Source organism: Phalaenopsis equestris, unplaced genomic scaffold (assembly GCF_001263595.1).
Source record: "Phalaenopsis equestris unplaced genomic scaffold, ASM126359v1 Scaffold001116, whole genome shotgun sequence".
Classification (NCBI taxonomy): domain Eukaryota; kingdom Viridiplantae; phylum Streptophyta; class Magnoliopsida; order Asparagales; family Orchidaceae; genus Phalaenopsis; species Phalaenopsis equestris.
Genome location: NW_018165555.1, coordinates 356,892 through 365,135, shown reverse-complemented (window position 1 = coordinate 365,135; position 8,244 = coordinate 356,892).

Here is an 8,244-nt window from a genome sequence, read left to right as displayed (position 1 = left end):
GCCAAACCAATGTTAAGAATAATTTCTGAATAAAATATTGAATAATTTTCTAGAAGCCTTAAATACTCAGTAGGCAAACTAACCCATGATTAAAGCTTAAAAAGTAGTTAAAAAATAACAACTACTACTAAACCAAAGCAGGAAATGCCAGTAAAAAATAGAATCATAGCAATGATTATCCAATCAAAATGAATGTGCAGAGTTAAATATTAAGTTTATTCTTAATCTCTGATGGCTATGTAACATTGTTATTTAAATAATACATTAACTTCCAGAATGCGCAAAAAATTCTACATAAATATATCCATTGTGGAAAGTAATCATTAAGTGTATTCAAATACCGCGTGACGGATTCAAGTTTTCTTGCTAAAATAAATAAAGCATAAGATCAATTAAAAATACATTCGACAATTTCGAAGTAAAACCCACTTATTGAGACAAAAGACAACATCACATCATTGTCATCAAGTTGCCCCTAATAGATTCTGGAATGAGAACTCATACTGGACCTTTCATGTCAGTTGCTCATGTACAACATCCAGATGGAAGGAATATCGTAGTACGCCAGAATCCTCTAAGAACGACGAAAGAACAACACCCGGAAGTGTTACCTCCAGAAACTCCACTGCAAGGAGTACCTCAAACTAAGATATGACAACTGAAAATCTTACCACCATAGAGGCAAACTCGTCCCAGAGAAAGTGTGCCAACCCAGAACCTGCTAAGGGGAAGGGTAAGGAGAGCACTCACCCTGACACTCAAATGAGAACTCTCTGGTGGTAAGGAAGGGCGTAATAGATTCTGGAATGAGAACTCATACTGGACCTGTCGAGTCAGTTGCTCTTGTACAACATCCAGATGGAAGGAATATCGTAGTACGCCAGAATCCTCTAAGAGCGACGGAAGAACAACACCCGGAAGTGTTACCTCCAGAAACTCCACTGCAAGGAGTACCTCAAACTAAGATATGACAACTGAAAATCTTACCACCAGAGAGGCAAACTCGTCCCAGAGAAAGTGTGCCAACCCAGAACCTGCTAAGGGGAAGGGTAAGGAGAGCACTCGCCCTGACACTCGAACAAGTGCGGGCACACCATTATGAGAACAATTCCTTGAACTAGGAGGATCCATAATAGATTCAGTAGAGGAACCTACAAGGAGGAGAAGATCCTTGTCAGATTCACTAACTAACGATACAGAAGAAAGATCATCAAGGAAACAAAAGTATTTCTCTAATGATGAAGGACAAAGAAGAAGAAACAAAAGATATGTAGTTGCAGAAGGGATTTTCTTAAGAGAAATTTCAGAAGCTAAAGTACCAAAGAATTTTAAGATTCCAACTTTATAGTCTTATAAAGGGAAGTTTGATACTACATATCACATAACTTCTTTCGAGTTAACCTTTTACTTACTCAGACTAAATGACACAATCAAATGTCATCTACTCCTGTGACATTGAAGGATTCAGCTTTACGCTGATTCAACAACTAACCTGCATGGATGATTACTTCTTTCAAGGAATTCAAGCAGATGTTCGCAGCTCAGTTTGCGAGCGTGCAAAAGCCATCAAAAAGTTTGCAAACTCTTTTGAGGATACATCAAATATTCACAGAAAGCCCCAAAATTTTCATCATACATTTTCAATGAGAAATATTAAAGATGCACAATTTGGAATTCACAGTCGCATGGTTAGCACTGACTGAAGGTCTGCATGAGGGCCCATTCAGTTATGATCATCGTCTCAGAAAACCAATGACAATGGCTAAGCTCTTGGAACTGGTGAATAAGCACACTAATGTTGAAGAATCTTCACAGGCTCCGACTGCTAATGAAGAATGTCACACCGAAGACCGTCATGGTTAGAGGGGTTTGAAAACTTCTAATATGGGAAGACCTCGAGACAGACACAAAAGCTACCAACGGTCAGAACACTGAAATTGAATATTGAGACTATTTTCTCAAAAACCAGAAGGTAATCAATGGAAGCTTTGTCTCCCTCCGCCACCGACTGAAGTCACACCTTTTAGGGTGTCCATGTCTGAAATTGTGGAAGTCATGCTGGGAAATGAATACTTCATAAAACCTTTTCCCTGAGAAATGAATACTTCATAAAACCTTTTCCCTTAAAAACCAATGCATAGACCCGTGATTTCAATCGATATGGCAAGTACCATTAGGACCTTGGATATGATTTTGAAGAATGTTGTCATTTTCACATTCTCGTTGAAAAGCTTATCAAGGATATAAAATTGAAAGAATTTGTTGCTGAGGAGGCACAAATTGAGAGACAGGATAAAGCAGTTATTACAGGCAAAGGCGAAAAACCAACTCACACTAGAGTTGTCCACATCCAGGGATTTGTACTTGCCATCTTTGGGAGTGGCGAACCCAAAGCCACACGGAAATCAAGCTTGAAAAATGGTTAGACACAAAAACATTTGATCTGTTGAGTTTGCTCGATGGACCGCATTGTCACATCCTCCAATTATCTTCACGGATACAAATCTGCCTAATGGAGGTAATTCGTTCAATGAAGTGATTGTGGTCATAACCATCATTGAGGGTTTCAAATCAGTAGTTTCATGATTGATACTAAAAGCTCTATGAACGTTCTATTCCAAACTATCTTCGACAAAATGGGACTTGAAACAAATCATTTGGCTCCGATCTCTAGACCTCTATATGGTTTCTCTAAAGGGAGGAAGGAAACATGATGATTCACTCCACTCTGCATTATATGTGGGGAAGAAAGCAGTCATTTTAAGTTAAAAAGTAAAATTTATCACAGTGATAGCGCCAAAGGTATACAATGCCATTTTCAACAGATAACGTGGGGCATGCCAAAGACAGCCCGAAACCACTTGGTTAGCCAGCGAATCCACGAGTATCAAGAACAAAGACTGACTCAGATGTATAAAGAGTAGTTCATCCTTGAAGAATCCATCAGAGCAGGTCCATTCGGATGAACCTGTCGCCTTCCAATCTGGATGACCAAGAAGGTAAAATGGCTCCTCCTGTTCCAAAGCGGTTGACATGGAAAGCTAGCAAGCAATCGCCCGGGTTAACGGCTAATCAACCTGATAGCCGCTCGACCATATCCATGCCCCACGGGCAATATATATGTATAGACTGAAATACCCCTATCGTATCTATGTACTTTAACGATACAACATACAATTTTACCTTGACCCATTCCTATAAAAAGATGTCTATTTCATGAATAAAGATTACGCAAATTCACAGTTTATTCCTTATGCTATTGCTCTTCTCTCTCTCTCTCCCCCCTCTCCCACACAATTTTGGATTCAAGAGAGAATATACTTTCTTAAAAGATTTCAATTTTTTAATGTTTAGAAATAATACTATGTGCTGGTGGAAGTATCAGTGGTTGAATAGTCTGTGATGAATAACTAATTTAGACTCGTTCGAATCTGGCTCGCATTTGAAATCGGCCGTGTTCGAAATGGCTCGTGAACCGTGTGTTCGTGTTCGGCTCGAATAATATTTTCATGTTCGTGTTCAGCTCGTGTTCGGCTCGAAATTAGCTCGTTAGAATATAAAATTATTTTAATAAATATTATTTTTTAATAATAATAATAATTTTGTCTAAATTTTTTTCAAGAACAAATTTCATACAAAAATTCAGATATTTATTTAATTAAACAAATGATGAACTAAAAAAACTTTACAAAATTGATTGCAAAATTTTATACAAGAATATTAATATTATTTGACAAAAATTTACAAAATAAGAATCAATTTATTACAAATTTTAAAATGTACAAACTAAACAAGAGTACAAAAAATAAAATAAAAATATGAAAATAAAAATCAAAATCTAAAAAAAATTGTATTGAACATTTAATTCTTCTTATGTTTTACATACAACTCAATCTACTAAAACTAATTTCTGTAAACCACGAGCTCACACCATTGGAGCTCCTGACAAACACCGGGAGTAGATACACAGCTTTCTTCGGTGCAGTAGGTTGTAGAACCGGAGACTACGAAGGTCGTTGGTTGATCTCTGCTACCATTCCTTATTGATGACTGCAAATAAAAAATATATATTTATGACTGTTAATAATCAGCAGTTTATGGCTGTCAGGTAAAGCTCTTACTTTATTGAGTGAAAGATCATACATCCTTTTACACACAAAATGAATATTTTGGGATTGGGATTGCTTATGCTTACCAATGTAGGTATTCTCTATTAGGTGGATATTATATTTTTACCACCTAGATGTATAAAAAGATGCATTTGATTTTAGATGCATTTGATTTTTAAAAAGTTAGTAAAAGTGGTAAATGTAAATATTAAAGTTTAGGTAAATGCCCCAAAAAAAATATAAATCCAATGAAACTCTGTCATTTTCTTATCAAAGATAAAGAGAAGCTTGACATGAAGACAATGAAATGATACCCAAAGTATAAGTCGTATATTCGTCTCCGAATGTGTCATCGCCTACAAACTACACCAATTTCCTGCATACAAAATGATGTATAATTAATTGAGACAATTACATACATACCACTGAATTCCTACATATTTACATTTACATTTAAAGCACCCAAACCATTCACATCTCTGAAAGAAGAGAAGAAGCTGCAAGCAGGCAACAATAAAATAAGTTTAATCTCATTAGGTCTGATAAATTCCTCAAATTGCATCCTAGAAGTAAATCATTGAGGACCAAGACACAACATCCCGATCATACATTATGTCAAACACTTTCTGTGCACCAGAAGCATCTCCAAAAGGCCCATAAGCATGAATAAGCGCATTCCCGACAGATACAAAGGAACCAAAACCAAACAGTATCAGTGAATGCAAATTAGTACTCAAACAATACAGAATCAACAAGCATGCATTTCAAAAGCCTCCATTCAACAATTTAAATGTCTCCATACAACAATTTAAAGGCCTAAAAAAGATGGGCAACCCAACACTTAAATGGGGCACCAAACTCCCTTAAAAACAGTAAATAATACATCCACAAAGAGATGAAAGCTGATAGTGTTAGATGTGCAAATACCTAAGTGCCAAAAGATTTAAAATGGTTGCAAACTTGTGTTTCCCTCCAAAATTAAGAGTAAGAATAATCATCTAAGGCATCATTTCATATTCTTATCATAAAATGGTTGTAAACTTGTGTTGTCTTCCAAAATTAAGAGTAAGAATAATCATCTAAGGCATCATTTCATTTCATTAAGTGTAAAATTCTTCCATTGTGTCTTATCCATGCCATACAAATCTTAGTGTGATAAGTAAAATATACTTCTTTATTAAAAAGACATTTCCACTTGCAGAAAATGTTGTCTCAATACAAAACACAAGCATAATATGGAGCATAAAATGTGACAATTTGATACATTAAGACCAAGTGACATAAAATGTAACAATATGAGGCGGCAAACAATGAGACAGATGATTCCATACCACATCATTTCCTCCCTCCCCTCAATTTACTCGGGTAAAGCCACTTCAAGCTGTTCCTCTTCCATTAATTCTTTCTGGTAAGAAAAATATATCAATATTAGTTTTAAGATGAAAAAGAACATGTACTATAGAAGCTAGTTATTGAGAGAATTACCATAGGTGTTTTCAAACAACTTGTGGAAGATCTAATCCAACTAGATGAGCACATAAAGATGCCTCTTAAAAAAACAAATCCTATAACTATTGAAGAGCATTAAGTAGCTATTTCTCAACTTATGCACAACAAGAGTCAAAACAGCAAGTCACAAGAGCTTTCAAATCTTCGCGAAACCAACAAAATTGTAATTTTGAACAATTCTTATACAACTACATATTTAACAACTACTGTTTGATATTTACATTTGTAACCTTTTGATATTCAGAATCAATATATGCAGAGACGAATTTTTGCCTTTGAGAAATAAGTAAAGGTAGTATATATGAGAAAACTGAAGCTCATGTTTGAAATATAAGAATACATGAGAGCCGAATGATCTATGCGTGTATAAACAAATATCCAAGTTCAAGTGTTAAGCATGTAAAGTATAAGAATACGCTGCATATCTAATGACAACTTTGAAACATATTGAACCAAATGTAGATTTTCCTAACATATTTTCAACGCAATATCACATATTTTCCTTTCAATCCTGCGGCCACAAATATTTTATTTTTTTTGCAAATTTACACACATACTAGTCAATTCTTATGTATTACATGTCTAACACCTATACTTCTATTTTTTGCATTCATACCACCTTAAACTTTAGAATGCAATCTTGGGATCTTAAGATTTTGCTATTTAACAAAGACCTGAAAAGAACAACCATTTCTAGTCAAAGAATGACAGCTCAATCCTCATGCATACCCAAAATTAGCATACTGAATCACTAAAGCCTATAACAGTAGCAGAATATAATGCATAAGAAAAAGAAAGTAACAGTTTAGTGTCATTTAAAAACAGATATTAGCCAACCGGTGATTCCATAAAGACAGATGATTCCATACCACATCAAAACTCTTTAAGGAATATCATGTAAGAACTAAATATAAATCTAAACACTATAACGAAGAAACCACTTAATCAAATTTACATACACATATATCTAAATGTGTTGACCTCACTTAATCCAAAAGCCCTAATTTTATAATGAAAATCTGAATAAATCTAAATAAATCTAACATTATAATGAAAAAATCACTAAATCTAAATAAATCTTCTAAAAGCCCTAAGATCACTAAAAAATTTGCATAAATCTAAAAGAAATTTAAGAAAGTTTAAGACAAGAGGCATACCTGAAGATAAATATGAAATTTTACTGAAAAAATACTCAAAGATAACACCTAGGTCTCCAAACAAGCAATCGTGCAAGACTATCGAACAAACAAAAACAACAGCCGTGCAAGACTATCGAGCAAACAAGCAAGAATACCAATCAATCGAGCCAACATATCGAGCCAACAGTGCCGACAAGGAGAAGTAGAGATTAGATAGAAGAGCATAGACGGCAAGCCCTAAGCTGTCGCGACCGTCGGAGGAGTATAGTCGCAACTCGCAAGAGGGAGAGGGAGAGGGAGAGGGCCTCGAACGAACGAGAGAAGTTTCGAGAGACGGAATGGGAGGCCGGTTAGGGTTTTTTCGTTAGTGGTATATATATATATTTTATTTATTTAATTTTTATTACACTGTTTTATATAATTAATGTTGAAATATTATTAGTAATAAATTATTATATATTATAATTTATAAGATTTGATTTAATAAAATGTGATAATTTATTTATTTAGAAAATTTAATTAATTATAATTTATAATATTTAATTTTATGAATATTTAATATGTATGTATATATATATATATATATATTTTCGAGCCAATTCGAGCCGAACACGAGCGAACAAACTTTTTTTTCGTGTTCGGCTCTTTAGGTGGCTCGTTTGTTAAGAGCTACTTAACGAGCCGAACACGAGCTGTTCACGAACAAGAAGCCAAATTGACAACCCTAATTGTATATTATTGAATCCATCCGAAGTGAATGAATGAATAGGAGTGAGCCAGTGCGTTCACATCCAAAAAAAATTTCTATAGTCGCTCTATTTATTATTTTATTCATCTTAATTTCTAAATAATTAATAGCATATTACGAAAAAAATATTCAAAAAAATACAGACTTTAATTTCGACCTTCACAATAATAGCACTAAAAGCTTGGATTAAAAAGTGAATTATAACCTCTGAGTGGTACCCATTTATTATGCAAAAAATTATTTTTATAATCTATGGTTAGTCCCTAATAATTTTTGTTTTTAATAATCTCTTAATTATCATGTATGTGAAAAACTAATACGATCTTCTTACTTAGAAAATCAAGCATGATTTAATTCTTAATGAGATATATCATGGAATTAATCAATTAAATTAGATATAATAAGGATGTAGAAGACAATGAATGTTCTTATAAAAAAGCTTTCATTACTTCTTTCGTCTTCATTGTGCTTGGAAAACATATGAATTTCGAATGCTTCCGATGCCTTTAAGAGAAGACAAGTGATTCGCTAAATGTTCTTTTTGCACTTATTATTTCATTTCGTTATATCTTAGTTGTAACTATGAATTAAAAATTGTAAGCTTGTATCACTTTTAGGATATGAAGATAAAATATTATAAATTGTATGTTTTTTTTTTTTCAATTATTATGTATTTTATATTTTTCTATTTAGGGGTGTAAACGAGCCGAGCACGTGTGAGCCGAGACTCAGCTTGTGT